The sequence below is a fragment of the Neophocaena asiaeorientalis genome, unplaced genomic scaffold (assembly GCF_003031525.2).
Source record: "Neophocaena asiaeorientalis asiaeorientalis breed wild unplaced genomic scaffold, Neophocaena_asiaeorientalis_V1.1 scaffold357, whole genome shotgun sequence".
NCBI classification, from domain to species: Eukaryota; Metazoa; Chordata; class Mammalia; order Artiodactyla; family Phocoenidae; genus Neophocaena; species Neophocaena asiaeorientalis.
Window position 1 is genome coordinate 4,416,006 of NW_020173270.1, and position 19,295 is coordinate 4,435,300.

Here is a 19,295-nt window from a genome sequence, read left to right on the forward strand (position 1 = left end):
AAGCAGAGGGAGGGGGTGAGAGTATGGGCCAGAGCCTTTATTGTGGTTTACTAGAGAATGAACAGGCAAGGCAGGGTATGCTGGCTTAGGATGGGCTACTTTGAATAATTTCAATGGACTTTGGCTGTCCCTGGTTGTCTGGTTCCTGGCCCTGGGGTCATTAGGGCAGGGGGATAGTGACCCAGAGTATAAGAACCCCATAGAGGAGGGGGTTGAGGGTGTGGGCCCTGGATTGGTTGGTTGGTTTTTGAAAAGTACACTCATGGTCAAGTTGTTAACTATCTCTGGGAATTAGCTAGCCCAGGGAGGGGCCGTTTTCCAGGGTCTGTGAGGCCCCAGATGTCAAAGCATCAGAAATAAAAAGGCATGGTTAATACAGTGTCCCTAGAGGGGACATCTGGGTCCTGGGGAGAACAGCTTTCCAATTGGGAAGAATGTTTCCAGGTTTCCTCCCAAACCACTGTTCTCTTAGGCCACTCCAGGTCTCTCTTGTGTGCCAATTAAGTCCCTGTGGGGAGGGGCAGGTAAGGCCTGGGAAACACAGTTCTTTTTAAGAACTTAACTCTCTCTGGGCCGAATTTAAAACCAGCCACTCCGCTCAATATTATGTAACAACCTAAATGGGAAAAGAACTTGAAAAAGAATAGATACAGGTACATGTATCGCTGAATCACTTTGCTGTACACCTGAAACTACCACAACATTTTTAATCAACTACACTCCAAGATAAAATAAAGAGTTTACAAAATAAAATAAAATAAAACCAGCCACTGATGTGACTGCCCAAGTTCAGGGGCCATTAGGGGAACCAGGAGCTCTGCTGAGATGAGACCAACAGCCACCATTTTATCATCCAACCTCCTGTGAGTGGAATCATACAATATTTGTCCTCTGTGTCTGGCTTATTTCACTCAAGGTTCATCAGTGTTGTAGCAGGTGTCAGGATTTCCTTCCTTTTTAAGCTGAATAACATTCCATTCTTGTGTATATACTGTGTTTTGTTTATCCATTCATCTGTCAGGGGACACTTGGGTTGATTCCACCTCTTGGCTCTTGTAAATCACACTGCTATGAATATGGGTGTGCAAATATCTGTTTGAGCCCTTTTTTCCAATTCCTTGGGGGTACATACTCAGGAGTGGGATTACTGCATCATACAGTTTAATCTTTTGAGGAACTGCCATACTGTCGTCTACAGTGGCTTAGCACGAGAGATGTTTGGTGTGATAAATCTTCCTTTGACAAATAGCTAAATTTGAAAACAAATCTCGGTGGCCCTGTATTGACACGAGAGTATGTTTCTCCTACATTAAGCGAAGAAGCAGATTCCAAAAGAGTGTGTACGGTGATTCTTTTGATGTGTGTTTGAAATACACATACATCCCTCAGGGTCTTTGCCTTTCCCCAGAGACCCACACGATTCACTCATCCCCTCTACTCAGGTCTCTGCACAAATGTATCTTCCCTGAAACCTTCTAAAAAGAACCTCCCCCCTTGCCCCACTTAATTTTCTTCCTTCACTTACTCCTTCCTGTTGTATTATAGTTGACTCTACTTATTCATAGGGGTTCTGTTTTATAAAGTTGCCACAAACACGGACCTAGCCAATGCTGGACCACTGCTCCTGGGGGAAGTATGAGGTTAGGCTCCTGTGAGCCGCTGGGTCACAAGATTTTCATCAACCAGTCAATACATAGCCTTGTTTTATGTGTGTTTCTGTTTAAGGACACCTCATTTAATATGTATTGTTGATTCAATAGCATTGAACTCCCAACCAGTAGCACTATAATTCATGCCTGAATGAAGCTCATCTAACACACGTATTTTCCCCATAGGCTTAGGACACACTGGGCGGCACTTCAGCACGACGCTTGGGGCCACTTTAGAGAGCCAAATCAGCACCACCACTGCCACCAACACAAAATAGACAACACAACACTCAAATCACCCAGAAAAGGACACTTGTCCACAATCTGAGCTGAAATCAGAAGACGGGCTTTGCCTGGTTCAGCCTCAACAGGGAAAATGTGTGGTGGTTGACACATTTTTTCACCATTCTGCACATGTCCACGAATGACTGTGAAAGTCAGACGTATTCATTTTGGAGTTACAAATAAATGTTAGCAACGAGGTGATTTTGCATATACCAAACCTGAAAATAATGAGGATTGACTATATAAAGAATGTGTATTTAGGGAATTCCCCGGCAGTCCAGTGGTTGGGACTCCATGCTTCCACTGCAGGGCGCACAAGTTTGATCCCTGGTCAGAGAACTGGGATCCTGCATGCCATGTGGCGAGGCCAAAAAAAAAAGAATGTGTATTTAAATTTCATTATTGTTGTCTGTGTTCCCCGGCTAAACTATCACATGGGCAGGGGTCTTGATCTCTCTTGTTCAGAGCTGTGTCCCCTAGCTCCAAAAAGAGAGACTGGCACACAGTAGGTGCTCAATAAATATTTACTGGTGGACAAAAAAGAACAGATAGATACATTTAAAAACAGCTATCTTGGGACTTCCCTGGTGGCGCAGTGGTTGAGAGTCCACCTGCTGATGCAGGGGACGTGGGTTCGTGCCCTGGTCCGGGAGGATCCCACATGCTGCCGAGCGGCTGGGCCCATGAGCCATGGCCGCTGAGCCTGCGCGTCCGGAGCCTGTGCTCCGCAACGGGAGAGGCCACAACAGTGAGAGACCCGCGTACCGCAAAACAAACAAACAAACAAAAACAGCTATCTTGTGGTATAATTGACATCGAATGAGCTGCATTTAAAGTGTACAATTTGCTAGGTGTTGACATCCATGAAGCCATCACCACCATAAAGATAATGAACACATCTGTCACTCCCAAAACTTTCCTTCTGTCCCTTTGTCATCCCTCCCTCCTACCCGTCCCCCTCCCCAGGCAAGCACTGACCTGTTATCTGTCGCTATAGATGAGTTAGCACTTTCTGGAGTCTTCTATAAATGGAATCTATAACCGTATGTACTCTTTTGTCTGGCTTATTTCCCTAAGCATAATTGTATGTGATTCATCCGTACTGTTGTGTGGATGTATAGTCCGTTCCTTTTTCTTGCTGAGTAGTATTCCATTGTGTGGATGTACCACAGTCTATCCATTCACCTGGAATGACATCTGGCTTTTCCAGGCTTCTTGTGATACGATACAGTGAAATTCTGACATAACCACCTGGAGTTAAGAAAGACCCCAAAAGTTAAGGGCATAGTCGCCAACAAGACTGTCTTCACTTCAGATGCATTCATGGACCAACAAGCTCTGCTGAGCCTTGGTGCTCAGAGTTTTTACTGGAGTTTCATTATATAGGTATGATTGATCCAATCATTGGCTATGAGATTGAACTTAATCTGCAGCCACCCTCCCCCCGCCCTATCCCTTAAGGTCAGGTTGACATCTAAAGGTTGGTGTTTCCTGCATGACCAATCCCCATCCTGAGTCATCTCATTTGCATAAACTCAGGTGAGGTCACGCCCCACCACGAGCAACCAACACTCCTATTGCTCAAGGAAGATCCAAGGATTTAGAAGTTATCTTTCAGGAACCTGGGACAAAGTCCAGATACTTTATAATACAACAGTTGATTACAAGTAAAGCTGCTGTGAACATGCAGGTACAACAAGTCTGCGTATGAATATAAGTTCCCTTTTCTCTTCGGTAGGAGTAGAAAGAGTGGGTCACGGCATCGTAAAAGCATTTGATTATGGACACTTTCAAACACACACACAGGGAAGAAGACAGAATAGTGAGTTCCCATCCCCGTCTCAATTTTGTAGCCATTCCCAGACATTAGGTAGCATTCACAAATGTTTTAACGATCTCTCAAAGATATGGACTCTTTTTAAAAAGTATAATTCCAATATCATCACCACTCTTTTAAAAACTAGCCATAATCTTTAATAAGCTTAATATCATGGACCAGTAAGTAGCCTGTCAGGACACATAACGTTTTTGCACAATTGGTTTCTTCAAATAGCCCACATGTGGTGCTGGAGTACATTTTTTTTTTCATCTAAAAGAATATTCACCAAAAAGTTACCAGTGGGGAAAGGAATTAGGAGTGGCTGCTGTTTTCTCCTGATTGTAGATGGTAATAATGATTGTTAAAATTTATTTTTAAAATGTGCTTACCTCAGTGTCTGTCACCTGTGGACTTTCCGCCTTTACTGTCTGAGCGTTTGCTGTGTCCTCAGCACCAAGTCCTTTAGAACATGTTTTATCTTATTTAATCTGGACAGCTGCCCTCTGCAGCAGGCTTGGTTATTCCATTTTGCAGATGAGGAAACTGAGGCTCAGAGAGGTGGAATGACTTGCCCTCGGGAGCACCCAGCTAGTTAGAGAGGGGAGGGTCAGCCTGGAAGCCCAGGTGTGCTCAACTATAATCTCTAAATCGAATCTATGTTTTCTAAAGATTCTACCACTTTGGGGAAAACAGGGTGTATTCATCTCCTGTGGCTTCTGTAACAAATTATCCCAAATTCGGTGTCTTTACAACAATGGAAATTTCTCCTCTCACAGTTCTGGAGACCAGAAGTCCTAAACCAAGGTGTCGGCAGGGTTGGTTCCTTCTGGAGGGTGTCGGGGAGAAACTGTCCCATGCCTTTCTCCTAGCTTCTGGTGCTTGCCCGAAATCCTTGGTGTTCCTTGGTGTGTAGATGTATCTCTCAAATCTCTGTGTCCATCTTAGCATCATCTTCTCCTCTGTGTCTCCCTGGAGGTCCCCCTCCTCTTATAAGGACACCATTCATTGGATCTAGGGGCCACCCCAAATCCAGCATGACCTCACCTTAACTAATTACATCTGCAAAGACCCTATTTCCAAATAAGGTCACACTTGGAGGTTCCAGGTGGCTGTGAATTTTGGGGGGACACACTGAAGCCAGTACATAAGGTTAGCTTTTTAGGCGCAAAAAGGCAGGAAGGAGGACCCTTCACCTACTCTCCATAGCCTGGTGCCCCAAGAGCTCTGTGCCTGTGTCCTCTGGCCAGGATGGGGCCGAGTGCAGAGCCAGCAGTGAGACAGGGAGTGTGAACCGATCGCCCCAAATCATCGGTGACACAGCCAAGGAAGGAGCCAGTCTTCGAGGCTCCAGGCTTCCAGGCTCCCCTGCACTGTGGGTTTCTGACACTTCCAACCCTCAGCCAAGCTCAGGATGGGGACACAAAAGTGGCCAAGCAGGGCAGGGACATTGGGGTTCTAGAGACACTTGTCCCATCTCCTCCCTGCTGCCCCCCCCCACCTGTCGTTGTATGAAGTTGCCAGAAGGACCTTTTATGGTATTTCTTCTACTTTTGATGGAGACATCACCTGCACACGTGAAGCAGACAAATCTTGTGTGTTCAGCACCCTGTGTGTAGACAGTGTAACCACCACCCAGCTGCTTGTATGGAACACTCTGGGCTCCCCAGAGGGGGCTCCAAGGAAGTCTTTTAAACGGTAAATCTGGTCCTGTTCTCCCTCACCTAAAATCTTTCCATGAGTCCCATCACCGTGAGGATGACACTCACAATAATCCTAACGATGACAGCAGTGTGGTGGGTGCTCAGGGTACACCAGGCACTCAGTCTACACCACAGAGCTTGTCTGCATGGACTACCTTTCCCTCCTGACATCCTTTAGACGCAGGTACTCTTATTATGCCCATTTTATAGATGGGGAAGACAAGGCATGGAGTGTTGAATTCATCTGGGCTAAATTTGAAGCCACATCGTCTGGCTCCATCCCCACCTCCAGATGGTCACGTGGCTGCTCTTTGTTACACAGGTGTGTGCTTGAATGTCACCTCCTGTGACCCCTAGCACCTAGCAGTCCGGAGTTAGGGGCTCAAGCCAGAGATGGGGAGAGACAGAGATAGGGTAGGAGTAAAAAGACAGAGAGAAAGAGGGACTTCCCTGGTGGTCCAGTGGTTAGGACTCTGCGCTTTCACTGCAGGGGCCGAGGGCTCAATCCCTGGTCCAGTGGGGATCCCTGGTCCAGGGGGTTCGATCCCTGGTCAGTGAACTAAGATCCTTCATGCCGCGCGGTGCACGGCCAAAAACAAACAAACGAAGGCAGAGAGAGAGAGACAAAAAGAAGCAGAGACGGAGAGAGAGTGCAGAGAAAGAGAAATAGGCATAAAGGTAAAGTGATCATTGGAGACAAACAGAAGAGCTGATGCTCCTAGCAGGAGCCTCCTGTATGTGCATGGCTGGGGACCTCTGATGAGATCGACAGGCACCGATGCCAGTGGGGGCAGGGGAGAAAGCGGCAAGACCCCAAACCCAGGCACCTGGGCATGGAGCATGGTGAGAGGGGGCTGCGATGCACCAGCGTGTGTGCACTTGAGCTGAGCGCGAGGGAGAGCCCTGCGTGCACGCAGCTCTTTGGCCTTGTGGCCAGGCTAGCATCCTCTCTCCCTCTCTCTCTCCCCCATCCCGGGTCTCCCAGCTTTTTCCCATGACTCTCTGTCTCTTGTCATTGAGTCTCTGTCTCTGTGTCTCCCTGACAGCCAGTGCTGTGGGTGAAGGGGCGTGTGTTGGTATAGAAGGCAGCTCCTGGGGGTGGGGTCACCATGGCAGCGGCTGACGCCTTGCACACCATCATTCACATGGAAGTGGACCCACCCACGGCTGACAGTCACCTTGTGGTCCCAAATGGCAGCCTCCACCCCATCTCACTCACCCAGTGTGGACTGCAGACCCACAAGCAGCCTGCTCTGACACTGAGAAGGGGAAATGGATGGGAGCCCCCTTCCCCCCAAACCCCAAACCCCAAAAACCTGGCCAGGGAAGAATCATGGGGCCTCTCAAGCCAGGCCCAGCTGAGGACTTCCATCCCCAGGTCCCCAGGGAGGCAGGCTGGGGGTAGGGGGTGCTCAAGAGGAGGAGGAAGGGGGGGTAAGGGGCTCAGGGAGGAGAGGGGGCTCCAAGTGGGGAAGGGGGCTCACAGAGAGGGAGCGAAGTCAGAGAGTGGCTCAGCGAAGGGGAGGGGGCTCCAAAGGTGAGGGGGTCTCAGAGGTGGGCTCCCAGAGGGGGAATGCTCCAAGAGGGGTGGGGCACCTGGGATTGAGGACTCCCCAGAGAGGGCCTGCAGCAATCCTGGAGGGCTTCCAGGAGGCCTGGCCTGCTTCCCCCTGGGAGAGTCCTTCCCACCGCCTCCTCCCGACCTGGAGGAGTGGACCCTGGACCCCACGAGTAGATGGTCAAAGGGACTGACCAGCTGACCCTGGTTTACCAAGGAAAGCATCTCTGTCTTCCTAATCAGGCCTGGGGGGAACAGACATGGCAATGGACAGAACTCAGCCCCGTCTGTGCTTTGGGGGCTTTCAGCTGCCCCCACTGGTACAGGTCCCCATGGGCCTGGGAGCCCCAGCCTAGGTGCCCCGACCCTAGATCACGTGGTCCCCTCCCCTCCCCCCCTTCTTCCCTCCTCCTTCCTCAGCCCACTGGGCCCCCTGCCGACTTTAATTGGCTTTCGTGGAGCTGAATTCATTGGGACTCTGCACAGCCCTGTGAGGTGGGGCCGGGCTGCAGCTCTCCCGCCTCCCTGCCTGGCTAATTGGGGTGCTTCATTGTCGAGAGGAGGCCCCCCCAGCGCTCCCCACCGCCGCCTGCTCGCTCCCGCAGACAATGCTGGGAGCCCGCTGTCCTTAAGGGCGGGCTGCTGTAATTTGGTCTAATTCATCCGGGGAGACAGCGATTAGAGCTAATAAATGGCCCCCAACCCTGCTTTGTCTCACCCGCACCCCCGGCCCCGCTTCCATCCTCCCCCAGCGGCCCAGCTCCTCTCCCCTCCCCCAGCCAGGAGAGGGCCGGAAAACAGAAAGGCCCTCCCAGCCTCAGTTTTGCCATCTAGGAAATGGTTATAGCGTTGGTCCCCAGGAACTGGTGCCCACCTGTCTCCGCCGCAAGTTGGAGGCGGGGGCCGCAGCCTGCTCAGATCGGCGACCCTCCCCCATGTCCTGGAGACACCAGTGGGCCCCATTCCTTAATTGAATCTCCACTCCACCCCCCAAATTCAAGGTCATGGTTTGTGAATCTAGCAAAGGGCTCTGGGCCCACCAGACGGGGCACACCTCCCCTCACATAGATTAACCCTGACATAAAGCCACTCTTTTTTTTTTTGGCTGTGTTGGATCTTCGTTGCTGTGCGCGGGCTCTCTCTAGTTGTGGCGAGCAGGGGCTACTCTTTGTTGTCTTGCGCAGGCTTCTCATTGTGGTAGATTCTCTTGTTGCCGAGCACGGGCTCTAGGCATGCGGGCTTCAGTAGTTGTGGCACGTGGGCTCAGTAGTTGTGGCACACAGGCTTAGTTGCTCCGCGGCATGTGGGATCTTCCCAGACCAGGGCTCGAAGCTGTGACCCCGGCATTACCAGGTGGATTCTTAACCACTGCACCACCAGGCAAGTCCCATAAAACCACTCTTGATGGTGGCTTGAAGCACCGAGAGGGTCAGTAGCATATCTGATGTCACACAGAAATTAAGGGGCAAGGTTGAGGGAATTCCTTGGTGGTCCAGTGTCCAGTGGTTAGGATTCCATGCTCCCACTGCAAGGGGCATGGATTCGATCCCTGGTCGGGAGCTAAGATCCTGCAAGCCGTGCAGCACGGCCAAAAGAAAAGGCTGGGGCAAGTTTGAGATTTGAACCAAGGCTTCAGGGATCCAGTGCCTGTGTTCCTAACCACCAAGATATAGTAGCTTAGGGGATGAACTTAGCTTAGAGGATGAATTAATTTAGGGGATGAACTTTGAATGTAGTAGACTCCTGGGCAAGTTGGCCTTACTTCCTCAAACAAAGGAAAGAGATTTCTAGAAGGAAGACAGGAAACATTCATTCATTCATTCACACAATTAATGTATTTCCTGAACACAACAGGCTGTGTACTGTGGACAGAACAGTGGTTAAGACAGGTGGGCATGGCTTGGGGAAAAGCAGAAACGGCAAGGAGACATCTGAAGGGACAATCTGGAGATGGCGGTGTTTCCCTGCCTGAGTGGGGACAGGTCAGGGCACAACTGGGGAGGGGGCTGGGCTGAGCAACAGGGGAAAGGGCACCACTGACACCCTGGGGACCGGGGGCCTGCGGTGGGAAACGCTTCCTGCGTGTCATCACCGTGACCTGTTCAGTGCTTGCAACAACTCCAGGGGGCAGGTGCTATGGTCACCCCCGTTTTTCAGATGAGAACACTGAGGTCGTCACAGGACCCTCCTTGCCCAGCATCACAGGCAGGGCCCAGCAAGCATCAGCTGCGCTCGTTGGCACATCCGTGCTTTAGCCTCTGCAGCCATGTCAGGGGTGGGGGTGAGGAGTAGACCTGGTGCACACAGAGAGGGCAGTAAAGGAGCTGGAAAATTCAGCTGAAGATTCATGGTGGGAGTTGTCACATGGTGGTCCAGCCCGGTCGACGGATGGGGTGGCGGATTCTTTCTCATGGTGGGCTCCAGACGGCATCAGGGATGAGGATCCCTATGTTGGATCTGAGGCACTGACAAGTGTCCATGTGATGACACTCCCAGTCAACAGCAGGATTCATACCAGTTCCCCCACCCGGAGGGGCCCCGGGGCCAAATAAAAATCACCACGGATGCTCTGTATCAAGGACCTTCTTTGTGCCAACGCCACAGTTAGCCTTTATTTTATTTAATCCTCCCATCACCCTCCACGAGAGAGCGTTATTATTATCACCCCCATTTCACAGATGAAGAAGTTGAGGCTCAGAGAGGGAAAGCCACCTGCCCAGTATCACACAGTGAGGCTGAGTTTACCAGGATACCCAAGAGTGAGTGAGACAGAAACGCAGTCCTGGGGAAATTCCAGTGGGGGGTGTGTGTGTGTGTGTGTGTGTCGGGGTGGGGGAGACAGTTATGGGGGATGAGAAAAGCTTTCTCACGTCCCTCCATCCCCTCACCCCCCCCCGCCACTTCCCATCTCCCCCCACATTTAGCCTTCAGACAGTGACGGTTTGATTGTGCAGAGCTAAGAATAACCCTCAACGGCAAAGTGCCCTGGAGATGCAGGGAGGTGAGAGGCAGAGATGGGGGGAAGGAAGTAGGCAGGGAGGCAAGTCTCATCCATGCATGCCCCCCACCCCCCGCGCCCAGACTCCCTGATCTGTAGCTTCTGTCAACAGCCCAGGGCTGCTGCTTCTCTTATCTACCATTCCTGCAGCCCCATAAAAAAAATAACAAGCCGACTTTGTCATCATCTCTTGATTAGGAGGGCCCTGTCTATATTTATAGGTACTGGGCTAGCTGCAGACAGGTTTCGAGACTTGCGTTCCGGAGTCAGAATGCCAGGGTTAGAATCGTCACTCCCCGGCTGGCTGACAGGTGACTTCAGCTCTTTCAGCCTCAGTTTCCCTATGTATAAAATGGTACTAATGGTCACACTTCACAGCGTCGCTGGAGGATGAAATACGTTAGAAGGGCACCCACGAGGTCTTTGATTAATGTTATCTGCAGTTATGGTTGTGGTGATGGGGGTGTGTGAGATAGAATTTAAGGACCCCCAAACACCAGGGATTGTGTGTTGGCGGGGGGACTCCACATGGGCTGCGGAGGAAAAGGCATCATTTCATAAATCGATCAAAATTGCAAAGATAAGGTGAGCAGTTGAGTTCCCAGCTACTGCAAACCTCCCCAGGTAATCAGTCAAAGAACTGATTCATTCAAACATGATCATTGTGGTTCCAACACCCAGGGAACAAATAGTTTAAAAGTATTTCTCAACAGCAAAAAAGGAGCGAGCGAGGTTGTTTATGAAATTAATCTCTCTCTCTCTCTCTCTCCCCCTCTCCCTCCCTCCCTTCCTCCCCTCCCCCCATACACTGCTTTTTGTGTAACTTAAATTGCCAAGACTCAGTTTCCCCATCTGTAAAATGGGCATAATGAGAGTCCCGACCCCCATAACTGTGGATTCTGATAAGGAAGTGATCAAAACAACTAGTTCAGGGCCTGGCACCTTAACTATCATTATTTAACTACTAGTTAACCAGTTCATTAGCTAGGAGTTAACTATCATGATTTTCTTAATTAATTTTTAATTAAAAAGGTGATCCCAGCTCACAGAGGACATCAACTGTATCAGAAATGACTTATTTATTGTTTTTAAAAGACTCAAAGCAAATATCCTATATTCTTACCATTTTAATGGGTTTCAATTATGACGCGTGGCTCATCAAAATTCAACAGTGCGTAAGGGTGTGCCATGAACGAGGCTCTCTCCCACCTTGTGAAAAAGATTCGATGGCCTTTTATTTTATTTTTCGTTATCTTGATGACCTTGAATTTTATCTATATAGAAGGCCGTCTAGTCTAGTTACTGCCAGAAATTACTTTCCTCGGTGTCTCCTATTCGATTCTAGCAATTTCCAAAGCACGTCTATTTTCACACGTCTGCCCATGCAAAGGGGAGACCCATCTGTTGTTTGCTCTTTTTAACTGTAAATGTCTCGAAGTTGCTGGGGGAGTGGGGGTGTCTTTCTACATCAGCACATCCCCTCTGCTCCTTCCCTAACTCCACTGAAATCGGGGGCGCCGGGGGGGTGGCGGGGTACCACTCTTTATTTTATTTTATTTATTTATTTGGCCGCGCTGCGCGGCTTGCGGGATCCTAGTTCCCGACCAGGGATCCGACTCATGCCCTGGGCAGTGAAAGCGCGGAGTCCCAAGCACTGGACCGCCTGGGAATTCCCCGGGACGGGGTAGGGTGGTGCCATTCTTTAAATGATCTGTTGAAGAAAAGAGGTTTTTGCATGAGAGCCGTGATTCTACTGTCCCACAAGCTTTTCTGTATGTTTGGAATGGTTTCCACAACGGAATCTAAATTTGTATACAAGTTGAGGAGTAGAAAGTCAGTCTTGCCCAAGCTCGCAGCCCCCAGCCTCCAGGAGCCTCACCCAAATGTCATGGCCAGCCACCCCTGCTGCCCATTTCATGGATTCCTTCCAGGGGTATTCCGTGGATACACCCGACTGTGTCCATATACATTTGTATCCTTTCTGGATTGTGATTATTCTGATAAATGGTGGTGTAGGACATACACCTCCCCAAACTGTCCCAGCTCAGAGCACAGAGGGCCTCCTAATTCATTTTATGGCTGTGAGTGGACAATTGGGCTGTTTCTGTTCTTTAGCCCAGAAAACTCTTGGGCTACACTGTCTTAATATACTCGTGAATGACCCTGATACGGCCCAGGCTGAATGTTCCGATGGCTGGTTCTGATTCAATGACTTTTATTTTATTTTTAGTTACCTTGATTACCTTGAACTTCAACTATGTAGTACACAATCTAGTCTTGTGCCATGGACTTTGGAGCAAGACCATCTGGCTTCGAATCTCTAGTCTGCTACTTATAAGCTGTGTGACCTTGGGTAAGTTACTTAACCTCTCTGTGTCTCCTTGAGTGTGTGACTAACTTCTCCATGTCTGGGTCTCTTCACCCATTAAAAGGAGGCTGCTGCTGATGATAGCGCCAGTATCACGGGATTGTTGGGAGGACTAAATGAGTTTAAAATGTGACATTGTCTTGCATTTCCATTATTCTATGCATGCTATTCCCAGACATACAAATGGATCTGTTGCAGCCAGCATTTGCAAGAAATGTTTCCCAGACTGGAAACATTAAATCCTTACCCCCTTCCCTTCTTTCTTTCCTCTTCCTTTTCTTCTCCGCAACCTTCCTGAAGGCTCCTGGAAAGCTAGACACTTTGGTAGGACAGGCCAGCAACCCTACCTGCTTCGGGACAAGCAGGTGCTTCTGCAGATACTGGGGCATGTCTGACTCTGAGATGCTGAGGTCTGGGGCTCAGAGTGGCGCTGGAAGGGAAGATGGTGTGGATGGCAGTCAGGGGATAATGTTGGGTGGGTGGCAGAGATACTGTGCGATGCCCGGGGTCTGGGCTCCTGCTGCCACCTAGTGGAATGACAGAATTATCTTCTTTTTTGTCCAGGGAACCTGAGTTTGTAGTCTCCCCAGGAAGATGTACCAGACCTCACACAGGCAAACACAGGCTCAGAGAAGGGGAGCGACTTTCTGGGAATCACACAGTGCATTGGATGCCTTGAGTATGTTTGAAGGACACAAGAGATAATTTTAAAGGAATTTTTTTTGTTTTGTTTTGCAGGTAAGTGAGCTCTGAGGCCTCGATGGGGCTCATGCGGGAGAGAACATGTTTTCAGAGGTTCTCCCCCTCCACCAGGAAGCCCACCTGTATTACTCCATCCCCACTCCCAGGCACTTTCTCTCCACTGGCCAGCTGTTCATTTGTTCATAATTTCAACAAATGTTTACTGAGCCCGTAGTGACAAGTAGAGAACAAAATAGATTCAAACAAACAACAAAAAACCCTGAGCTCACAGCCCAGTGGGGTAGGCAAAGGAGAAACAAGTAAACAAATCTACAAATGGGATTATTTCAGAGACTGATAAGTCATTGAAAGAACAATGAACTGATAGGGACTGAATTTATGGGTGCCAAGGTTGGGGGAGAAGATTAAAGTTAGCAGGGCTCAGGGAAGTCACCTCTGAGGAGGTAACATTCAAACCAAGACTTGGAGGAGAGAGAGTGAGCCCTGGAAATAACTTGGAAAAGCCAGCAGGCACAGCATGTGCAAAGGCCCTGGAGCAGGACCATGCCTGGTGTGTTGGAGGAACAGCCAGGAGGCCTGTCTGGAGTAGAGTGAGTGAGGGGGAGAGAGGGAGGAGGGGAGGGCAGGGAGGGGACGGGGCAGGTCGTGCAGAGCCTTGTGGGCTTCGGGGTGGACTTGGGCTTTTACCTCGAAGGAGGTGGGAGTCCTGGAGGGCTGTGGGCAGAGGAGGGGAGGGAACCTGAGTCCGGTGCTCACAGGTGCAGTGGCTGCTGCGGGAAACAACAGGCTGTGGGCAGGAAAAAACAGGTGACTGCACTTGTCCAGGTAGGCCATGATGGGGAGGACCAGGGAGATGGCCATCAAAGAGGGAAGAAGTGGGACTTCCCTGGTGGCATAGTGGTTGAGAGTCCGCCTGCCGATGCAGGGGACACGGGTTCGTGCCCTGGTCCGGGAGGATCCCACATGCCACGGAGCGGCTGGGCCTGTGAGCCATGGCCGCTTAGCCTGCGCGACCGGAGCCTGTGCTCTGCAACGGGAGAGGCCACAGCAGTGAGAGGCCCGCATACCGCAAAAAAAAAAAAAAAAGAGGGAAGAAGTGATCAGATTCTGGGTATATTTTGAAAGCAGCGCCAATTGGATTTGCTAAGGGATTGGGTGGGGGTGGGAGAGCAGGTTCTGGCTGAGTGCCTGGAAGGAAGGAGCTGTCCTCTACTGGGGCAGGAGATGGCGGGAGAAGCAGTTTCATAGTTCGTCTGGGCTACTGTTACAAACCACCATAGAGTGGGTGGCTTATACACAGGAGACATTTATTTCTCACAATTCTGGATTGCTGGAAGTCCAAGATCAAGGTGACAGCAGATTCAGTGTCTGGTGAGGGTGTTCTTCCTGGTTGACACATGATGTTTTCTTGCTGTGTCCTCATTGGAGGAAGGGGTGAGGGAGCTCCCTGGGGTCTCTTTTATAAGGGCACTAATCCCATTCACGAGAACTCCACCCTCATGAGCAAATCACCTGCCAAAGGCCCCACCTCCTCAGACATCACATAGGGGGTTAGGTTTAACATATGAACTTTAGGGGGACACAAACATTAAGTCCTTAGCAAGCAGGTTGGGGAAGATAGGAGCTCAGTTAGGGCCATGGTAAGTGTGAGTCCCCCACAAGCCCTCCAAGCGCAGACATCCAGGAGCAGTCGGATCCCGAGTCTGGAGCTCAGGGGAGGCCTCGGTGTCATCGGGGTATAGAAGGGGTTAACGTCCTAGGAGTGGAGGAGGAGAAGGCTGCCAGAAGGGAGGGGAAAGACCTGAGGACCCAGCCTTGGACCAACGAGGGAGAGAGAAGGAAACCAATGGGGCCACTGAGGAGAGGAGGGTCCCTGAGGATTTCCCTGGAGGAGGGGGCGGTTGGGTCAGGTGCTGAACTTAAAGTGAAGTCACCAATACATTTCCCCTTTTTATGGCTGGACCACATTTTGGGTATCCATTCATCCACTGATGGACCCTTGGGTTGTTTTCACGTTTTGGCTATTGTGAATCATGCTGCTATGAACGTGTGTGTACAAGTTTTTACAGGGATGTGTTTTCACTTCTCTTGGGTAGATACCTAGGAGTGGGATTGCTGGCTCAGATGATAATTGTTTAACCTTTTGAGGAACTGCCAGACCATTTCCCACAGCAGCTGCCCCACTTTTCACTCCCACCAGCAAAGTCCAAAGGGTCCAGTTTCTCCACATCCTCAGCAACACTTATTATTGTTTTTCTTTTTCCTGTATGTACATATGTATGTATGTATGTATTTCTGGCCAGGGAATTGAACCCGCGCCCTCGCAGTGAAAGCCCAGAGTCCTAACCAGTGGACCGCCACGGAATTCCCTGTTATTGTTTTTCTTGATTACAGCCCTCTTAGTAGGGGTGAATTGGTAAGTCTGGTCAACATTAGGTTCCAGATATCCCTCAGGAAAAAAAAAAAGAAGAAGAAGGAATTCGCTGGCAGTCCAGTGGTTAGGACTCCGCAGTTCCACTGCAGGGGACTGCGTTCGATTCCTGGTCAGGGAACTAAGATCCCGCATGCCCCACAGCACAGCCAAAAAATAAAAAAATTTTTAAAAAATCCATCAGATCAGCCCACTCATCACCAGCTCCGGGTCAGCTTGACTTCTGCCTTACCCACTCCACTTTCCCCAGTTCACATAGTATGTGTCAGTAAATACTTGTTGAATGAATGAATGAATGAATGAATAGATGGAATACTATGCAGCTGTCAAAAAGGATGTCACAGAAGAATGTTTAATGATGGGGGGAAGATGTGGTCGCTAGAATAATGCCCCCCACAATGTCCACATCCTACTCCCCAGAACCTGTGAAGATGCTCCCTTCCATAGCACAAGGGACTTTGCAGGTGGGATTAAGTTAAAGATTTTGAGATGGGTAGATTATTTTGCATTATCTGGGTGGGTCTGATGTAACAAAGGGGTCTTTGTAAGAAGGAGACAAGAGAGTCAAAATCAAAGAAAGAAATGTGACAACAGAACCAGAAGTTGGAGTGATGTGGGACCATGAACCCAGAAGTGTGGGCAGCCTCTAGAAGCTGGAAAAGGCAAGGAATGGATTCTCCTGGATCCTCAAGGAACAGCACCTCCAGAAGGAATGCAGCCCTGTGGACACCTTGATTTTAGCCCCATTTGGACCACTTTTTGGACTTCTGACTTCCAGAACTGTCAGATGATAAATTTGTGTTGTTTTCAGCCAGTGTTTATGGTAATTTGTCGCAGCAGCAGTAGAAAACTAAAACAGAAGATCTTCAAGATATATTACTGTGTCACAGTGCCCTGCTGAGCCATATTGGGATCTGAGGCAAAAGGAAAACTGTGTGTTTCTTGGTATGTTTTATGTGATTTTTAGTAGTTAATTCCACCCCCCCAAAGCATATGTTGAGAATATTATCGATATGTTTGCTTCCATTAAACACAGAAAAGTAAAATTATAAAAAAGAGAAAAGTAAAATTATAAGTTCTTAATGTTGTGAGTTCTAATATACCTTTTTTTCTCTTTCTTTCTTTTTTTTTTTTTGCGGTACGCGGGCCTCTCACTGTTGTGGCCTCTCCCATTGTGGAGCTCAGGCTCTGGACGCGCAGGCTCAGCGGCCATGGCTCATGGGCCTAGGTGCTCAGCGGCATGCGGGATCCTCCCGGACCGGGGCATGAACCCGTGTCCCCTGCATCGGCAGGTGGACTCTCAACCACTGTGCCACCAGGGAAGCCCTCTAACATACCTATTTTTAAGTTTCAATATTTTCAACCATGTCCTGGGGGAAAATAACGATTAAAAATGCGTAAAAACAGACATATGGGGCTTCCCTTGTGGCCCAGTGGTTAAGACCCCCACCTTCCGGCCTTCCCTGGTGATGCAATTGTTAAGAATCCGCCTGCCAATAGAGGGAACACGGGTTTGATACCTGGTTAGGGAACTAAGATGCTGCCTTCTGTGGGGCGGGACCTGTCCTGTGTCTGTATGTCTGTCCTTCCGCAATGATTCCTGCTCTGTGGTCAGACAACTCCCCGCAAAAAGATCCTACTTTCTTTAAATAGTCATGGACTTTTAAGGTTTCCTTTAAAATGTTTACCATTGTTATTTCACATCTAACTGTAGAAAAGTTTCACTATTGTATCAGAACTTCTCCAGAAAAATGTCACAGACCTTTTCTCCTTTGGGGAATTACACCTAAATCATGGTCTCCATTAAAAGGCAGATCTTAAAAAAAAAAAAAAAAAAAAAAAAAAGGCAGATCTTAGTTGCTGCAGGGCAACGCAACTAAGACCGTATGCAGCCAAGTAAATAAATTAAACAAAACAAAACAAAACAAAAAACAGATGTAGAGGGGCACACGTTTTTGCTCTTGCCTCAGACTCCAATATGGCTTGGTAAGACACTGTCAGAACCTGTCTTGCTTTAAGATTTTGATATTTTGTTCACCATGGGGTTGCTTTTTGCCATTATTTTGATATTTTAGAATAATGCAGGCTTCCCTGGTGGCGCAGTGGTTGGGAGTCCGCCTGCCGATGCAAGAGACATGGGTTCGTGCGCCGGTCCGCGAAGATCCCACATGCCGCGGAGCGGCTGGGCCCCTGAGCCATGGCCTCTGAGCCTGCGCGTCTGGAGCCTGTGCTCCGCAACGGGAGAGGCCACAACAGCGAGAGGCCCGCGTACCGCAAAAAAAAAAGAATGCATTAAAATATTATTTAGTTTCTTTAGAGCCACCTTAATTTTTGCACTTGAGGTCATTGCCTCACTCTCCTTCTAATCCTGGCCCTGTAAGGGGAAAAAACAAACAAAACAGATTTTACAGCAATCTGATCCTAACTCCTTACCATTACCTCCCTTCCTTCTACTATCTCTCTTAAAAAAAAAAAAGAAAATAAAAGATTGGTCCAAAATGAGTTAACTCTGGGTTATAAGATGAGAAGTCATTTAAATTATCTTCTTTCCATGTCCGGCTTGTTTTGTTTTTTTTCTTTTCCCTTCGCAATTTGCTGCACCTGGCGTCCTTCATTGGTCTTACAGAAAGTTCTTGTAGAAAGTGGTTTGGGCTGAAGCAACAACGTCAACATTTGTAGACAGGCAAGAGTTTAAAATCTATCTATGAGACGAACTAATGAAACATTGTTGGGCTTCAGGGTGGGTTTGAGAGCAGTTTCTCTCTTGGATTGTTTTAATAGTGTGTTTGTGCGTGTTGCGAAGGGGGTTATTGGATTTTTTTTATTCTGTATTTTCCTCCTTCCAGCTTCCATTGCATCAAGCAGAGTGATGGATATTCAGGAAGAGCGGATATTCAGGAAGTTGCTGCCCAGACCACCGTGAAGGAAGGAAACAAATAATGTTCATTTTAGGAGCTACAATGTAACAATCTCCGTAACATTGTTTGTGATAAGCTTAGAAAGAGCGACCCTAACATGTTTCCCTAGTACTGCGGTTATCACGTTCTCCTCACAATAGAAAGGTCTCCGGTTCGATCCCCAGCAGAAACATTTCTACATCTTTACTGTAGAATTTTTAAATTTGCTTCAAAGTAATTTCAGTAGAAATTCAGCGTCGGTGCCTTTTTCTTTTTTCCTATTTCTCTGGTCTTTTTTAGATATTATGGAATTTAAAAAGTTATTGCAAAGTAACACAAACTCTAGGTCGATGTTTGACGAGAAAGTTTTAAGTGGACGGTAAAACTAAGAAAAAGCTGTAAAACACACTTGCGTTGGCCGGGAATCGACCCCGGGTCAACTGCTTGGAAGGCAGCTATGCTAACCACTATACCACCAACGCTCGGTCGAACAAGCTATTCTCTAGGAGCCTTTAGTAGAAGTATTATCGGTTAGGCCGGGCAATACCAAGTTACTGGGGGTGTCTCTCCCAACGTCCCTGCTCGCACAGGAAGACGCCACGTTTAGGACGTTTCACCCCACTTGCCGCGGGGTCCGTGCTGGCGCGTTCCGCCCCCCCCCCAGCGCCCCGGACTCCTTGGTGCCGGCCGGGAGGTGGCCAATCCCAGGCCGCCGCCTGGGCCGCTCGACTTCCGGGTCAAAGGGGCCTGAGCTGCCGGGTGTCCCGTGTCGGCTGCCGCCGCTGTACCCTGCGCCCGCCACTTCCTGGGCTGCAGTCCCGGGCATGGAGCCGCGAGCTTGAGACGCCGCTGGCCCCGGGACGCCCTGCCCAGTCCGGCCCTCGCCCC

At 49.2% G+C, this 19,295-nt stretch overlaps 1 non-coding gene across 1 annotated transcript; it reads right to left on the bottom strand.

Annotated features, from left to right (window-relative positions):
• Nucleotides 1–18,817: 18,817 nt before the first annotated feature.
• TRNAG-UCC (transfer RNA glycine (anticodon UCC)) lies at nt 18,818–18,889 on the bottom strand. Its single transcript has one exon. It is a non-coding gene; the product is annotated as a tRNA-Gly (tRNA).
• Nucleotides 18,890–19,295: the final 406 nt, after the last annotated feature.